The following is a 17062-nucleotide window of genomic DNA, read 5'->3' as shown; positions in this document are numbered from 1 at the left end:
GAGGGAAAAAACAATTTTAACTTCATAATTTTATGAAAGGATGATGTGACGTGGTCCCCATGACAGCACAGGACTGGATTCATTGATCTCCTTCCAGTCCTATGTTCCTTTTTTTATAGACAGTGATTTGCTGTACCCAACACAGGATAGCTCTACAGCGGACTTCATCCTGACTCTGATGGACAGAAAACAATTAATCACCGACCTAAAAAACTGGCAGTTGTCTAGATACTAAGGAGCTTGATCTGGTCACATCTGTCTTGTGCCAACAGGAGAGGCCAAGCACTAACATGTGCACTTGAAGCTTTGAAGAGGGCAGTTTCCCAAAGCTTAAAGAGCAGTTATTGCCATAAGTGACTGGAAATAAAGTAGGAAGTATTAACAATACCTCGACTTTAAAAAAGCCTTCGATCTGGCATCCCATGATCACCTCTTGGTTAAACTGGTTAACTGCGGCCTTGACGTCACCAAGATCGGCTGGCTGGGAACTGGCTCTGTGGTCGGACCCAGAGGGTAGTGGTTCACGGGAGCCAATCGTCTTGGTGCATGGTCACCACTGGGGTCCCCCCAGGCTCTGTCCTAGGGCCTACACTGTTTAACATCTACATCAGTGATGTGGACATTGGTGTCAGAAGTGGACTGGCCAAGTTCGCTGACGACACCAAACTCTGGGGTAAAGCATCCACACCTGAGGACAGGAGGGTGATCTGTCCAGCAGATCTGGACAGACTCAGGAAGTGGGTGGACGAGAACCTGATCATGTTCAACACTGAAAAAGTGCAAGGTTCTCCACCTTGGGAGGAAAAACCTGCACCATGCTTATAGGCTAGGCAGTGCTATGCTGGTTAGCGCTACAGATGAAATGGACTTGGGGGTCATGGTTGACCACAAGATGAACATGAGCCTTCAGTGTGATGCTGCAGCTAGTAAAGTGAACAAAACACTGGCTTGCATCCATAGATGCTTCTCAAGCGACGACCTGGTGCGGGGGCTGCAGGTGCTCGACCACGTGGGCGACAGCGATCATCGCCTGCTGGAATTCACCATCCAGCGCAAGGTGGCAAAGGCCGGCAGCAAGGCAGGAGCCCTAGATTTCAAGAGGGCAGACTTCAACGAGCTAAGGAGAATAGTCGGGGAGGCACTGAGGTCCCAGAGGGGAGGGGAGCCAGGTGTCCAAGGAGAGTGGTCGCTCCTAAGAGACGATTCTCCAAGCCCAAAGGGAGGTAATCCCAACACGGATCAAAGGTGGCAGGAGGGCACACAAGCCCCCATAGCTCACCCAAAGCATCCGGGAATGTCTCCTAGCTAAAAGGGAGGCACGCACCCAATGGCGGGGGGGGGGGGGGGCAGCCATCCCCATGGAGGGCTGCAGGGGGGCGTCAGGAAGGCCAAAGCGGAGATGGGACTGGGAGGAGCTTCCTGGATCAAGGACAACAAGAAGTCCTTTTTTAAATACATAGGGGATAAAAAGAAGATACTGGGCAATATGGGGCCCCTGCAAGACACGCTAGGATGACAAAGCCAACATACTTAACGATTTCTTTGCCTCCATTTTCCTGAGCAGGGACTGGGTCACCCCCGCACCGGGCCCTCCTCAAGCCCCCGGGGAGGTGCACCCAGGCCAAGGGTCAGGGAGGAACTAGTTAGGGAACATCTGGAGGGACTGGACGTGTTCAAGTCAGCCAGTCGGGACGATCTCCACCCTAGAGTACTAAAAGAATTAGCTGCGGTCATTGCGGGACCCCTGGCACGGCTGTATGAGCGCTCATGGTGCTCTGGTGTGGTGCCAGAGGACTGGAAGAGGGACAGTGTGGTTCCCACCTTCAAAAAGGGAGGAAGGAGGACCCGGGAAACTATAGGCCAGTTAGTCTTACCTCGATCCCAGGTAAGCTTTTTGAGAGAGTTATCCTGCTGCATGTCCCTGAGGGGCCGGGGGGGGAGATTATGCTTAGGGGCAACCAACACCGGTTCATTAGCGGCAGGTCCTGTCACACCAACCTGGTGGCCTTCTACGACCAGGTCACCAAATCCTTAGACGCAGGGGTTGCTGTGGACATCGTCTTCCTGGACTTTCGGAGGCCTTCGACACTGTCTCTCACCCCGTTCTCATTAAGAAACTGGGGGCTGTGGTGTCAACACCCACACAGTCAATTGGGTCGCCAACTGGCTGGTGGGCCGCACCCAGAGAGCGGTGGTGGATGGGTCATTTTCATCCTGGAGGGATGTGGGCAGTGGGGTCCCACAGGGCTTGGTCCTCAGGCCCGCACTGTTCAACATCTTCATCAGCAACTTGGACGAGGGGGTGAAAAGCACCTGTTCAAATGTGCTGATGACACTAAGATGTGGGCACATTAGAAGGGAGCAATAGGCTACAACTGGACCTAGACAGGTTACAGGGGTGGGCGAATGTGAATAGGATGGGATTCAACACTGACAAGTGCAAGGTGCTGCACGTGGGGAGGAACAACCAGCACCATACCTACACACTGGGGAACTCCCTTCTCAGCAGGGCAGAGGCAGAAAAGGATCTCGGAGTCATCGTTGATGCCAAGATGAACATGGGCCGGCAGTGTGGGGACATGGTCAAGAAGGCGAACTGCACCTTGTCGTGCATCCGCAGATGCATCTTGAGCAGGTCCAGAGAGGTGATCCTCCCCCTCTGTGCGACACTGGTCAGGCCGCAGCTGGAGTACTGCATCCAGTTCTGGGCGCCGCACTTCAGGAGGGATGTGGACAACATGGAGAAGGTCCAGAGGAGGCCACTCACATGGTCAGGGGCAGCAGGGCAGGCCCTACGAGGAGAAGCGATGGGACCTGAACCTGTTCAGCCTCCACAAGAGAAGGCTGAGGGGGATCTAGTGGCCTGTTACAAATTAGTCAGGGGGGACTAGCAGGCATTGGGGGAGTCACTGTTCCCCCGAGCACCGCCAGGAGTGACCAGGAACAACAGTCACAAGCTGGCAGAGGGTAGATTAAGGCTAGATATCAGGAGGCGCGACTTCACGGTCAGGGCGGCTAGGATCTGGAACCAACTTCCAAGGGAAGTGGTCCTTGCTCCTACCCTGGGGGTCTTTAAGAGGAGGCTGGATGTACACCTTGCTGGGGTTGTTTGACCCCAGTACTCTTTCCTGCTATGGCAGGGGGTCAGACTCGATGATCTGCTCAGGTCCCTTCCGACCCGACCAACTATGAAACTATGAAGCAGATCCCTGGATGTCATTCTCCCACTGTACTCGGCCTTGGTGAGGCCACAGCTGGAGTACTGCGTCCAGTTTTGGGCTCCACAATTCAAAAAGGATGTGGAGAAGCTTGAGAGGGTGCAGAGAAGAGCCACGCGCATGATCAGAGGTCCGGAAAACAGATCTTACGATGATAGGCTGAGAGCCATGGGGCTCTTTAGCCTGGAAAAGCGCAGGCTCAGGGGTGATCTGGTGGCTGTGGCAAAAAGCCACCTTGTTTCTCCCCAAAATCTCTGCCCTGTGACACTGTGACTAAAATCTCTGAGCAGCAACCATTTGATTAGGGTGGGCCCTGCACACAGGGGACCGCACCCTGGCCTGTCTATTTAGGTAACTTGAGCTGGCTGCAGTCCTGAGGGAGGGGGGAACCTGCTCCCTCTGTCTACGTGACTGGCATCAGCCACCTGGGTGGGGGCATCTACCTGGGGAGCTGGAACCTGCCCGGTAACAGGTGATGTATTTCAAATTGGTTGGCTGACAGCCAACCGGGGCTGACCTCCGCTGGCCCAGGTGAATAAGGTCCCAGGGGCTATATAGGTTGTGGGGGGGAGGAGGCTCGCGCATCTCTCTTCGGCCATGAGGTGAAGCAGCAGCCAAGCAGGGGAGACAGAGAAGCCTTGCCATCTGGACCTAGCTCTCTCTCACCCCACAACTCCCGAGGGGAAACTGGAGGACTCTGGAAGATGCTTGTGAGTAAGCTACTCAATCGGATTAGATATCTAGCTGGCAGTAACACAGATGCGTGATCAAAAGGCTACCTCAGCCACACTGTTTGCTCTTTAGGATTTCTAAGATATTGCTCAACCCTGTACCCTAGTTTACCCTACCCCTTGTAATCAATAAAGTTCTCCTTTTTGACTGCTGTGGGAGACTTATTGAGGGGTGGGTCTAAATTATGCCTAAGAGACCCCTAGGGTCTGCGGACTAAGGGAGACTTTACTTTTTGCCCCCCTGACTTGGGGAAGTGCCCCAAGTGCCTGTACCGGGTCGAGTACCCGTCGGACTGTTAGGCCTGTGTTTCCCTGAGGACACAGGGCCGAGACAGTCCCTTCTCGGGGTGGTGGCCGCGACGTTACCCCCAGACTACCGAGTGTGCTCCGGGAGGGGGGTCGGCCGAGCATAAATCGCCCCTAGGGAGGCATTCGGAGTCTGGCAGGGGGTCAGGCGCAGGGAGGTGGGCGGCTCAACGCAGGAGCGCCCCCTACTGGCCCGCCACAGTGGCCACCTATAAGTTTGTCGGGGTGCTCATCAGGATCTGGGGGAACGACTGTTCACCAGAGCCCCCCAAGTGATGACAAGATCGAACAGTCACAAACTCCACTGTAACCGTTTCAGGCTGGACATAAGGAAGAACTTCTTCACTGTCTAAGCCCCCAAGGTCTGGAACAGACTGCCATCGGAGGTGGTTCAAGCACCCACTTTGAACACCTTCAAAACACATTTGGATGCTTATCTTGCTGGGATCCTATAATCCCTGTTGACTTCCTGCCCCTGGGGTGGGGGGCTGGACTCGATGATCCTCCAGGGTCCCTTCCTGGCCAAATGTCTATGAAATCTATTGTTGAAGATATCATACCGATGCTCTAAAACAGAGATTTTCAACCTGTGGTCTGTAGAGCCCTGGGGGTCTGCAGACTACATCTTTTGTGGACCCCTTAGATAACTGTGATCACTCAACAGTATATGAATACCCACACTTACAATTTAGAGGGGTCTGCACTTCCATTCAAAATTGTTTAGTGGTCCACAAATGAAAAAAAAGGTTGAAAACCACAATTTCACAGAGTCTCCTCTCTCTTATAACATTGGCAAGGGGTCCTGGGTAAAGAGGACTGTGAAAGCAACAAAAAATTACTAAATAAAGTTAAAAAATAAAGATAATTGGTAAAGAAGCCAAATGAACTAGTGGAGAGTCAGTGACCAGGAGAGCTAAAAAAGGGTATTCTTAAAATGTATTATTAAGAAGAAAAAAGCCTAGTTCAGGTCTGGAGTCTAGCATTTAGTACGGATGCTAAAACAGTGATGTGTGATGCAGAGAAGGCAGAAGTGTTCAGCTGATATTTCGAATCTGTATTCGGGACAAATCTGGAAGATGCATCCATCTCATCACGCGGATGGAAAGGAAAACTCACCAGCTGCAACCAAGGAGGATGTGAGGCAGCATCTATTAAAATTAAACACTTTCAAATCAACAGGCCCAGAAAAAGACTTACATCAAAGAGCATTTTAAAAAGAACTAGCTGAGAAGGTCTCCGAGCCACTCACGGGCCTTTTTAACAGACCTTGGAGAACTGGGAAAATGCCCAAGGATCAAAGTGCCAATGCTATTTCAGTATTTTAAGAGGATGAGAAGGATGACCCAGAGAGTTACAGACAGGTGAAGTGGATGCCAATTCCAGGATGGGGAATTTGGGGCTCTATCCATGAAGACAAGTTGATTGACAAGATTAAAGGCCTGTTGGATAGAGACAACAGTACTTCAAATTAACAAAAAGAAATTCAATAAAGACAAGTGCAAAGTCCAAACACTTGGGATGGAGAAATCAAATGAGTTCATATAAAATATGGAATAAGGAGGTAGGCAGCAAAACAGCAGTGAATGATCTGGGGGTTACAGTGGATCACAAATTAGACATGAGTTAACAACGTTAGTGTTGCTGGGGGGGAAAAAAATGCAAATCTCAGTCTGCCACATATTTTATCAGATGTGCCATACATAAGACACTAGAGTTAATTATTCCACTCTGCTCAGGTCCCATTTTTGGCACCACACTTTAAGAAGGACGTAAAAAGACTGGGTATATTCCAGAACCGATCAACAGAATGATAAGAGGTTTAGCAAATACAACCTAGGAGGACCGACTGGAGGAAATGGATTTATTTAGTTGAGAAAAAAGAAAAGTAATGGGAGACACAATAGCAGTTTTCCAAAATCCAATAGGTTGCTATAAAGAGGATCCTGACCAACCATTCTCTGCTAGTTGCATTTTTTCCCATCAATGACCTGGAAGATGGGATGCAGTGCACCCTCACCAAGGTTGCAGATGACTGGGCTAGGATTCAGAGGGACCTCGACAAACTGGAGGACTGAGCCAAAAGGAATTTCATGCAGTTCAACAAGGACAAGTACAAACTCCTGCACTTAGGAGGGTGCAATCCCCTGCACCGGGGCAAGCTGGGGGTGACTGGCTGGGCAGCAGCTCTGCAGAAAGGACCTTGGGGTGACAGTGGGCAATAAGATGGATATAAGCCAGCAGTGTGCCCATGTTACCAGGAAGGCTCCCAGCATCCAGGGCTGCATCGGTAGGAGCACTGCCAGCAGATCGAGGGCAGTGATTCTTCCCCTCTGTTCGGCATTGCTAGCAACTCTCCAAATTTTGTGCTGGCATTCCATGTTAACGGAAATACATGATGGGGCCAAAGGAGTCTCCTCATACGCAGGGTGTGGAGGTCCACGCAGGCCCAGATACACCATTTCTTTTTGGACTTTAAAAAAGTACTAATTCACAGTCTACCTGACAAAACAATAGCCCCACAAACAGAAGGAAAAAAGTGAGGGAAACAGTAAAGAAGAGTCAAGGATTTCTTAGGGTGATCTCTTTTATTGGATCAACTGTAGAGCTGGGATAGGGCTAGAGAAGATTTTGAATGAATGCAAGACATTCATTACCAGGGCTGACCAGTGCAAGCCAAGCACAGCATAGCCAAAAACAGTTGTAGGAGAAGGGGAAGAGAGGAATTGCCAGGGGGTTGCAGGCAGACAATTAGCAGAAGAGAAGCTGATTACTGGAAGACCAAGGCCTATCAAAAGGGAGGAGTGGGTCTTCTCACCTTTCACATGTGGAAAAAATTCAGGAGTCAGGTAAGTTATATTGTTCCATGAAACCATTATCAGGGCTAAATCCTTGGCTCCTAGTGTCCAGCCTGTTTTTGGACATGAAAACTGTAAGGACATCGTGCATGAGCTCCAGTGCAGGAGGCACCGAGGAGAGTGGGGGAAATCCCCTTTTATGGCTTCGTGGAGGCGGTGGCAAGACAGGGGCGAGCAGCGCCAGGAGACGCTGCGCTTGGAACGATGCCACAGATGAATGTCCGGAGATGCCCGGCCTGCAAGTGGGAAAATGTCAAGGGCACCAAAGGACAATCAGAGACAAGCACTAATAACTCAGTGTAATCACAAGCTGCTTTCTTCTACATGGTCTATGCACAAGGTTTCAATTAATTGGACTACATGGGAAGTGAGATGAGCCTGTGCTGCTAGATGGTAAGGTCATTCACAACAATGAAAAGACTTGATTTTTAAAGGACCTAGTTTTTAGTTAAACTTGATGAACAAATACAATAAATTTAGGTTCGCAAAAAATCTTATTCTGTACTTGAAAGGTCAGCACTAAGCTCATAGCAGATTTACTGTACTGTTAATACCAAACAAAAGCGATTGAATCCCTGCTGTAAGTATCAAACTGAACTCCATCACCCGCATAATTCCTCCTTTGATTGTAGTAAAGCTAGAGATGACAATCAGTAGCACTACACATACTATTAAAAAACCACAAAGCTACAATCCAAGTATGTGAGAAGAGACAACAGATGGAGGAGTACAAGGCTACAGTTGTAGTGACGACAAGGAAAATATGGAGCTTATTAATCACAGTAATGGTATAGACAACCACACATGGGCCAGAATTCTTGGTGTAAGTTAGGAAAAAGCCTTTAAAACATGTCAAACAGCAGATGCTGTTCCTGTGTTTCACAAAGGTTGAACAGCAGCAGCTAACTACAAAAGATTGTGATTCAGCCGAAAGTTGTGAAGTCCCTTGATATGTTACCCTTTCCATTGGTATGTTTGATGATTGTAAGTTTGCATAAGAGACAGAAAAGTAGATCAGGTGATGTTATACAGTACACTATCACAAGATAAATTTTTATTAAAGTTCTGAAAAATGACACCTCGTATTTAAGGAACTATGTCAGAAAAATCGAAGAGTCTGTACAGACCCCTTCAAGTTGAGGAAGTTTCATTGCCTAGCCACCTGACCATAAATGACAAACAGTTCAGAATCACCGGATTTGCCTTCAAGTAGAAATATGATTGAGATGAAATACTTCATCTATAATGACACTACACCCACGAGGTATTTGTATTGAGTCGAAGAAACTGGTACAGTTAAACAGCGTGCCAAGAAACCAATGTAACATGTACATCTCTTAAGGTACAACAACAACAAAAAGTATTATCAGGTCATAAGATCAGATTACTTTTACAGCTGGTAGTTGCACAGAAAGAATTGTACTTCTGAAGCAACCCAATAACCTCATTGCGGAGGCACAGGGAACAATCACACACCAGTAAAAGGTGTATATCACTGGTTTGTATGATTTCAGTAACTGTTATAAGCCCTTTGAAAAGAGGCCAAGCAAATAAGTCTCATGACTTTATACTACAGTGATGAACTACGGAGCAAGGTCAGAATTATCAAGGAGTGCATAGGGATTTTACCTAAAGACCATCATAACTACAAAACTGTAAATTCTGCAGTCGTTTAAAAGCAATTTTGGGAAGTAAATTGTCAACCAGAGCTGAGTCAGTAAGTGCTCAAATTATAGTTCAACAAATCTTACATGAACTGGAACGGCACAACATATTCTGTGTAAAGTTAAAAGAAGCCATGAATGAGGCACCTCATTTTCTCATTGGATGATGAGAAGGGACAACTCCTAATGTGACTGGACAATTCTGATCTTTGCTAGAAGCCTTGGTCACTTCCTAACTGACCCACCTCAGCTTTGCCAAGGGGATACCAAGACGAACCAGCCTGCACTACCCATCATAAAATGTGTAAGATGCCTCGTGCTGTGCACTACATTGCTCCCACAACCCAAAACACGCGGATGAGAGAGTGGAGCGGGACAGCCACTGCCTGCTCAGCAACCAAATCTTGTTACGGACGAGCACCCTGTGGGTGCGTCTACATGAGATATTAAGTGCACAGTAGTTGAATAACACTGTGCAGTAGTGTGCCGGGCAAAACCCGTGCTAATACATTACTGCACAGTTAACGTCTGCAAAACCCTACGTGCTCATGCTACTGTGCAGTACCGCCAGTTACTGTGCATTGATGTAGTACAAGCACTAAAGCTTGTTGTCCAAGCACTAAGCTTAATGCACAGTAACTGTGGCACATTAATGAACATGTATACGCACCCTGTAATTCTGTATTCTCTCCTCCTCCTCCCAAGTCCCTTGTAGGGAGAGTGCTGTGAAATTCGTAAAGAGAATACGAATACCACTGTCAGCTTGACTGAATCCCCAGGATGAACTCTTCATCTATCCAGAAAACAAGGTATTGCAGCTACGAAGCTAAGCTAAAAAACTCACACATGTGCCAGTTCCACTGGATAAGCAGAAAGAGACTTTTATGCAGGTATTGTTTACGTAAGAGATGACTTCTTTATGCCAGGCTACTTATTTTAAGAAACTAAATTAAAACCCTCTGACTAAAATCGCTCACGTGTACTTGTGTAGCTGTCGAAAAGTTGCTGATTTTCAGGTAAGTAATTGGGAGCACTCACACCAGAGAAACATGTTACATCAACTATGCCTAGTACCATTGTGATGGAAACTGCTTTTCTACAGCCTAAGAAACCCTGCCTGTTTGACAGGAACATAGGACCAGAAGGGGCCCTCCATGGCATTGGGTTCAGTCCCCTGCAATATGAGTTTGGAGACGCTGTGGTCAAAAACAACTGATATCTTCCAAGACAAAAAACAACCCATAAAAACAATAGCTTAGAAATGCTAAACCAGCTACTATCAAGAGTGTTAGTTAAAGTGACACGGCCTTGGCAAAATTATGGGAGAGAGGAGAAGACCTTTGAAATAATCACCTGCATATAATATTTTGCTTTAGCAGGTGGTAATTGTGTGTAGAAGTAAGAGGTAAAGACTGACACAGCATTTTACCTGGACACTGTAATTGTGAACTGAACTGGCATTCTGTGATAATTAAGAAACATATCTGCATTTCTGAGCCTCACTTTGTCATTATTTTGGCTGCACGGATGCAAGCGGTCATATAATTCCATTGGCAATGACCTTAGATCTATATTTAAAAATCCAGAGTTGCAAGTTGATATCAAAATCAACAGCCCAGATTAGGATGGAACAAAAAAATCTCCCTGTGTAAGAAGCTTATGATTAGTGTCTGAATTAGCTCAACTGAATGATCATTACCTCCTAACTGTAACATCTCATGTTGAGTTCAGGTTTTTATAGGTGTTCACAATGTCATCCAGCCCCCTTTATTTTGGTTTCTGCAATGCATCATTTACTGAAAAAGCTTTTTGGCTAATTAGAAATTATTATAAATATATGAGCCTGTCTGTACTTTAATGAAGGAACAGAGATCCAAAAAAAAAATGAGAAACCTACCAGTGATAACTGGCCAGCTGGGTTATTTAAATTAAGGTGGGTTTCCTCACCCATCTCCTCCTGCAATGGGGCTGTTATGAGAGGTATAAGCTGCTCTCACAGCACTAAAGGCAATGGAATTATGCATGTGCCCCCGCGGGCGCATGTGCATCTTGGACCATAAGAACTTTTCCACGGGGCAGGTGTGCGAGAAGGACCCAGTCCAATTCTCAGAGCACAGGCTAAGTTTACTAGTTTGGCAAATCGGAGGTTTGGATTTGTAAGTAGTAAGTATGAGAGACAGAGCCCCTGAGATGCAGTAAGGAAGGCACCCTGTGATCCATCTCTAGGGAGCTACTGCCACCATAGAAGGAGGGATTGTTTATTTATCACTAGCACCTGTTTCTGGAGTCCATTCACACTTCTGGGATTCAGCACCTTGGGCGTGTCTACACATGCATTAACATACTTTAAATCTAGTGCCTCCTTTGTGAGGTAGTAGGAAAATGCACATTGGCCTGTCTGAATGTGCATTAACTAAATAGCACTTTTTTCACTGATGCTTTAATGCGCATTAAAATAGACTAATGCACATTAAAGGGCACATGTAGGTGTGCCGCTTGGGTGTTAAGTGCAAAACCACTCACTCCAGTGGAGCAATGATGTAACCACTGGCACTCTCTGTACCACAGTGTGCACCCCCTCACCTCCAAACCTTTACCCAGAGCCCCAACACAGGAGAGGCCAGTGCCGGGGAGGACAGGCACACAGCACAAATACAAGAGGCAGCACTGGAAGAGCTACCATTACCATCTCACTTCAAGGACCTCTGTGCTCTCCCTCTACAAGCAGTGCCCCCATGAAGGGTGGCGGGCAAGAAACAGAAACAGACTCCAATGCTCCTGCATTGTATTGTGCGGCAAAACACGCTGTCAAGTCCAGTGAATAATGTTTAGCAAAAGCACGAGCCAAACGCCACACGGCTGCTTTGTGAACCATTACCAGGGAACTTTTTGGATAAGCTATGGAGCTGCAACCCTACTGAAGTGTGTCTTTAAGCCCATGGGTACTGGCTTCCTGGCTAAGGAGAGCCATGTTCAATACATCTTTTAGACTCTGCTTACAAGCTGGTTTCTCCTCCCTGTAAACCAGTGTCTGCCTGATCTCTTCTCCAAACAGTAAGATGGACACCCTTAACCTCCAGGGACGTATCAGTGAGACTCCCCACAGTCACCATGGGACCTGGGGAAGTAAGCAAGGAAGACAATGTGATGCTGAGTCCATTTTGCTCTGTAGCACTTCAGGCAGAGATCAATACAGGATGCAACAACAGCTTGGGCTCCTGGTTCACAGAAGTGCCAGATGAAGCTTCTCAGAGATGAGATGAGAGATGCACCTGTGTATAAAGGAAAGAAGGTCTGGAAGCAGCAAAGGGGAGCAGCGATGCCCCGGGCAGCTGCAAGAGACCTGGGTTCCTGCACCATCTGATGTCTTTATGCTCTGGGGATCAGGTCAAGGGAATCTGACAGAGAGCACAGAGAGGAGTGGACACCTCTAAAAAGCAAGAAACCCTGGCATGGTACTGCGGGGGCTCTGTCTGACCTTACCTAGGTTGATTAGTGGTTGTCCTCACCTGAGGAAGAGAGAAGATATCCACAGCTGGCTCATGGGCCATTCTTGTTGACTGCCTGACTTTCCACATAGTGGAGAAAAGTCTGCCAGCAGATGCACTGACAGCCATACTCCTATCAGGAAAATATGATGTTGGCTACAGCAAAACAACTGTTCCCTTGGCTTCACAGGCAGGGCTTCAGTGTTGTCCTCCTTGCCTGTGATATAATGCAAAGCTCTGGTAGTAGATGTGAGGCTCAATGTTGTACGGAGAGGCCAAAGGCACTGAAGGTCCCCTAAGATACATTTTCAAGATCTCCATCTTCCAAAAGAACAGGATAGGATAGAGTCCATAAAATCATGAATGATGCAGAAAAAGAAAATAGGGATTTACTATTTGCTCTCACAATCCTAGAACTGGAGGACATACAACTGAATTAAGTAGCAGGTTTAAAGCACATCGTTCTCCCCAGTGCATAATTAAGGTGTGGAACTCATTGAGATGCAACTAGAAAGGCAATTCAAGAGGATTCAACAAAAATGTCAGGAGTCAGGGGAAGACAAAAGGAAAAAGTGCAAGTCCCTTACTGAATGCAGAAGGCAATTTGGTAATGGATGATATAGAGAAGGCCGAAATATTTTACAACTTTTTACTTCAGTCTTCCCAAAAAAAGGTCACCTATCAGATGACAAGTGCAGTAGCAAGGACAGGGGACAAGATATGCAGCCTAGAAAAGTGGAAGAACAGGTTAGGGATTACTTTGAGGAACTGGATGTCAGAAGGGATAAGTGGGAAGCACCCTACAGTGCTGAAGGAACTCTGAAATTACCTCAGCTACTATCATATTTGAGACCCATGGAGGTCAGGTGAAGTCCTGGATGACTGGAAAATAGCAAATAAAAGTGCCCACCTTTAAAAAAAAAAAAGGGAAGAAAGAGGATTCAGGGAATTGCAGATTGGTACATCTGACCTCATTACCAGGAAAGATCATACAGCAGGTCATTGAGGAGTCTATATCTAAGCTCCTAGAGGAGAACAAAGAGATCAGAAATAACCAACATTAATTCATCAAGAGCAAGCCATTCCTAACCAACTTGATTTCCTTCTATGGCAAGGTGACAGGCTCCCTGCCTGGTGTGATATACCCTGACTTTATCAAGGCTTTTGAGGAATCTTCCACAAGACTCTCATTGACAACCTAAGGAAATACTAGATGGGAGTACTGCATGGTGGATACACAACTGGCTGGAACATCATGTGCAATGATCACCAACAGGAGACAGTATTAAGCGTAGTGCCCCAGGGAACAGTCCTGGGTCTGGGATTGTCTAATGTATTCATGCATGATTTCCAAAATGTGAGCTCCCTTCCAACCCTCATTTTCTATGAATCTATGAATGCAAAAAAGGACAAGTACAAAGTCCTGCACATAAGACAAAACAATACCGTGCACAAATAGAGACCAAGGCATGACAGACTAGGTTGTATTATTTACAGAAAAGGACCTAGGGGTCACAGTGGACCATATGCTGAATATGAGGCAACCATGAGTTCTTGTTGCAAAACAGGGCAGTAGTATCCTGCATTGTATTAATCAGAGCATCACCTGCAAATAAGGGAAGTGATTCTCCCATTGTATTTGGCAGGGGTCCAGTTCGGGACCCCTCACTCCAGGAAAGATGTGGACAGCTTAGAGAGTCCAGCAGAGAGCAGAAAAAACGGTAAGAGGCCTCAGAAATATGATCTATGAGGAGAGGCTGAAAGAACTGGGATTATTTAGTCAGAAGACTTGGGGGGGGGGGGGGTTGACAGCAGTCTTCAAATACCTGAAGGGTGATTACAGAGAGGCTGGAGTTGGGCTTTTCTCTGTGGCTGCAGGGGACAGGACTAGGAGCAAAGGTTTTAAATTCCAGCAAGGGAAATTTAGGTTAGGTATTAGGAAGAACTTCCTCACTATGGGGGTGGTCACACCTGGGGACAGGCTGCCTACAGAGACAGCGGACTCTCCATCCCTGGCCTTTTTAAAGAGCGAATTAGACAAACATCTGGCAGGACTGACTGACCGAGTCAGGAATGACCCTGCCCGGAGCAGTGTGCTGGCCCAGATAAACACCACTGACTGTTCGTCGACGCTAAGACTGAGATGTTATAGAACTTGACAAGTTAACCAAGTTCAGTGCAGGACCGGGCATATTCATGCAGGATAGGTGCACTTGTGGGTACCGAATATTATGGTCATGGATGCAGCCTACAAATCAGGACTTCTCAGGCCTCCGAATGCTTGAAGCCACAAGGGAAGAGGGACAGGGGACAGATCAGTCTGGATAGGCCCTGCATGTACACTCTTTCCTATGGCATTGAGAAAGAGAGAGGCAGGGTGCTGGGCTGACACAAGACGGCACATCTTGTATTCTTAACCTTTCCCATTGCTCACTTCAAGACAGCAACTTCTCTTCTCTAACAGGAGCTTCTCCCGAAGCGCGGCCCTGCAGGAGAGCGAGGTTGAACGTGACGCTGGATGACCAGTCCTTGGGGTTCCCCAACACCCAGCGATCCACCATGATCTCAAGCAGGCACTGAGACAGGATGCGGGATGCAGTCCGAAACACAGAGTGAGAAGCCTGTGGCTCCTGAGGATCCTGTCAAGAGCATGAGGCTAGGATGCTGTGCCGTCAGTTTTTTCTTCACTGAGAGCTTTTATGGGAGCCTTGTTAGAGGAGGGCAGAGGCTACCATTGCCTCCGAGACAGACTAGTCGAGCCCAGGAATGGCGCTGTGACACTTGCTCCCAACTTTATCCTTACTGCTGTCTCTAATCCCTAGAGAGATCAGAGCTCTTCAGGGGTACAACTTTGGTTAATTCCTGCTGGTTTGGAGTAAGACCTGATGTTTTCAGCCACTCGTATCTCCTTAAAGCAATGGTTCTCAACCTTTTTACACTCACGGCACCCCGCAGGAGACTCACGGCACCCAGTTTTCCTTTTTTTTTTAAACTACAGACAAAACAGGGCAGTTTTTCTGTTGCAAAGAACAGAGAAAGAGCCAGCTCTGGATTTCTATTTGATACCTCTGGATTTATCTCGTGATCACATTTTCCTGCCTAACAGTGCTAATGTTGCATGGCTCCCCCGAAAGGATCTCAAAACCCCCAGTTGAGAATCAGCGCCTTACAGCGATACGAGCATCTAACATCGAGTGCTCCGTGTATCACTAGTAAACTAATTGATCCACTTTTTGGCTCTCTCTCTGCCCTCTTCCCCTGTCCCTTTCCTTTCTATTTACAACCCTCTTTCTGCCAGTCCATCTGACAATGCCTACCAAAGATCAGACCTCTCCGAATCAGTTAGTCTCTAAGGTGCTACCTTACCCTGCCTTCTGCTGGACTTCAGACTACCACCTCTCCGCCGACGGCAGTGCAGTGAAACAACTCGACACTAGCACTAAGATAGCCCTTGCAGTTGCCTGCTTGACTGCTTCCACAGAAGCCGGCACCGGGCAACTACTCTAAACAGCCAACACCAGTTTCTCCATGAAGAAATGAGAAAGAAAGGAGCACTGATTGCTTCATCTGGATTCAGATGCCTTCGGGCTATCTACAACTGCCTGAATTATAAGCAGCAGATTTTCACCCTGTGGGATGGGACTTCAATTGGGTCTCACCTCACCAGGCTCTGTACAAATCTGTTGGGTCACTGGACTCGGCAAGAGTTGGAAGTCCATCTTGCTGCCTCTGCTTCCTCTTGCTGTTGCTCCATCTGTGCTTCGCCCTCTCCTGTCCTCAAAACACCAGCAAAGGAATCGCTTCCCTTTTCCAGCCCTCCAGCCTGGACAGTGCTCAGTTCTTTGGCAGAAGAAAAAGTGCCCACAAGTGCTACAGCCCTCATCATCTCTGTCCTCTAAACCTTCTTGTTGGTGTTTGGCACTGCCTTCCTTCCAACCATATCAACCCTAGCATGAGCACCCAAGCCCTGGGCCAAGGCCAGACACAGGCATGGGCAAACCGGGCAGCCCTCAAATGGTAATTATTACTCTTATCTTTATCTCTGGCAAAAGGGGGCCCAGCACCAAAAGTTTGCCTGGGGCCACCAGAAGTCTAGGTAAGGGGCTGCCCTGGGCAGAGCTTGTTTGACTGGAACAGGATGGCACAGTCCTCATCCAGCGCTGCTGGCCCTACGCTGACAGTTTCATCGTTGGGCATAACTCAGTTATGAATATTTAGCTGGATGTTAATGGAGGTCTTTGACGTGCCACCCTGAACTGCACATGACAACCCCCTGGGCTTCACAAGAGAAACCATCAATAATCTGGCGCCAAAGGCTATTTTTCTCCAGATCACAATTTTAGCAACATGCAGATAAAATGACCTGGTGTTCAGACCAGCACGTAGCACCACGGCCTCTCAAAGTTTTCCTAAGCCCTATATATAGGGTCTGGATACTAAACCAGTCCAGAATACAAGATGCATATTTGGTTAGGGCACTGTGTAAGCAAATCAGGGAAGTGTATGCACAAGTGACTAATTATCTCTAGGCTACACACAATAACCTAATTTGCATATGCAATCACAGTAATTATGGGTGCATATGCAAATTACATGCAAAACATTTTGTCCATGAAACTGTCTAAATTATTTTAGAGTATTTTAGAGCCTAGCATCTGTACAAAGCACTTTAGGGAAATAAAGTGAGGAAGTCAGTAACTAAAGGGCAACCACAGCTGGGAATTCAGGGAGTTGGATTATATCAACCTAAACTGGCATTGAGCAGGATGACAGAGTTGCACCCCTCATCTCAAGGGGGAT

General features: G+C 47.4%; 1 protein-coding gene across 1 annotated transcript in view; it reads right to left on the bottom strand.

Annotated features, from left to right (window-relative positions):
• Window positions 1-17062, bottom strand: part of SHANK3 (SH3 and multiple ankyrin repeat domains 3) — a 589500-nt gene that overhangs the window by 409105 nt on the left and 163333 nt on the right. The window lies entirely within an intron of this gene.

The sequence above is a fragment of the Crocodylus siamensis genome, chromosome 4 (assembly GCF_052110815.1).
Source record: "Crocodylus siamensis isolate JL-2025a chromosome 4, ASM5211081v1, whole genome shotgun sequence".
Classification (NCBI taxonomy): Eukaryota; Metazoa; Chordata; order Crocodylia; family Crocodylidae; genus Crocodylus; species Crocodylus siamensis.
Note: the sequence above shows the minus strand (reverse complement) of the source record. Positions and strands in the feature narration are given on the sequence as shown.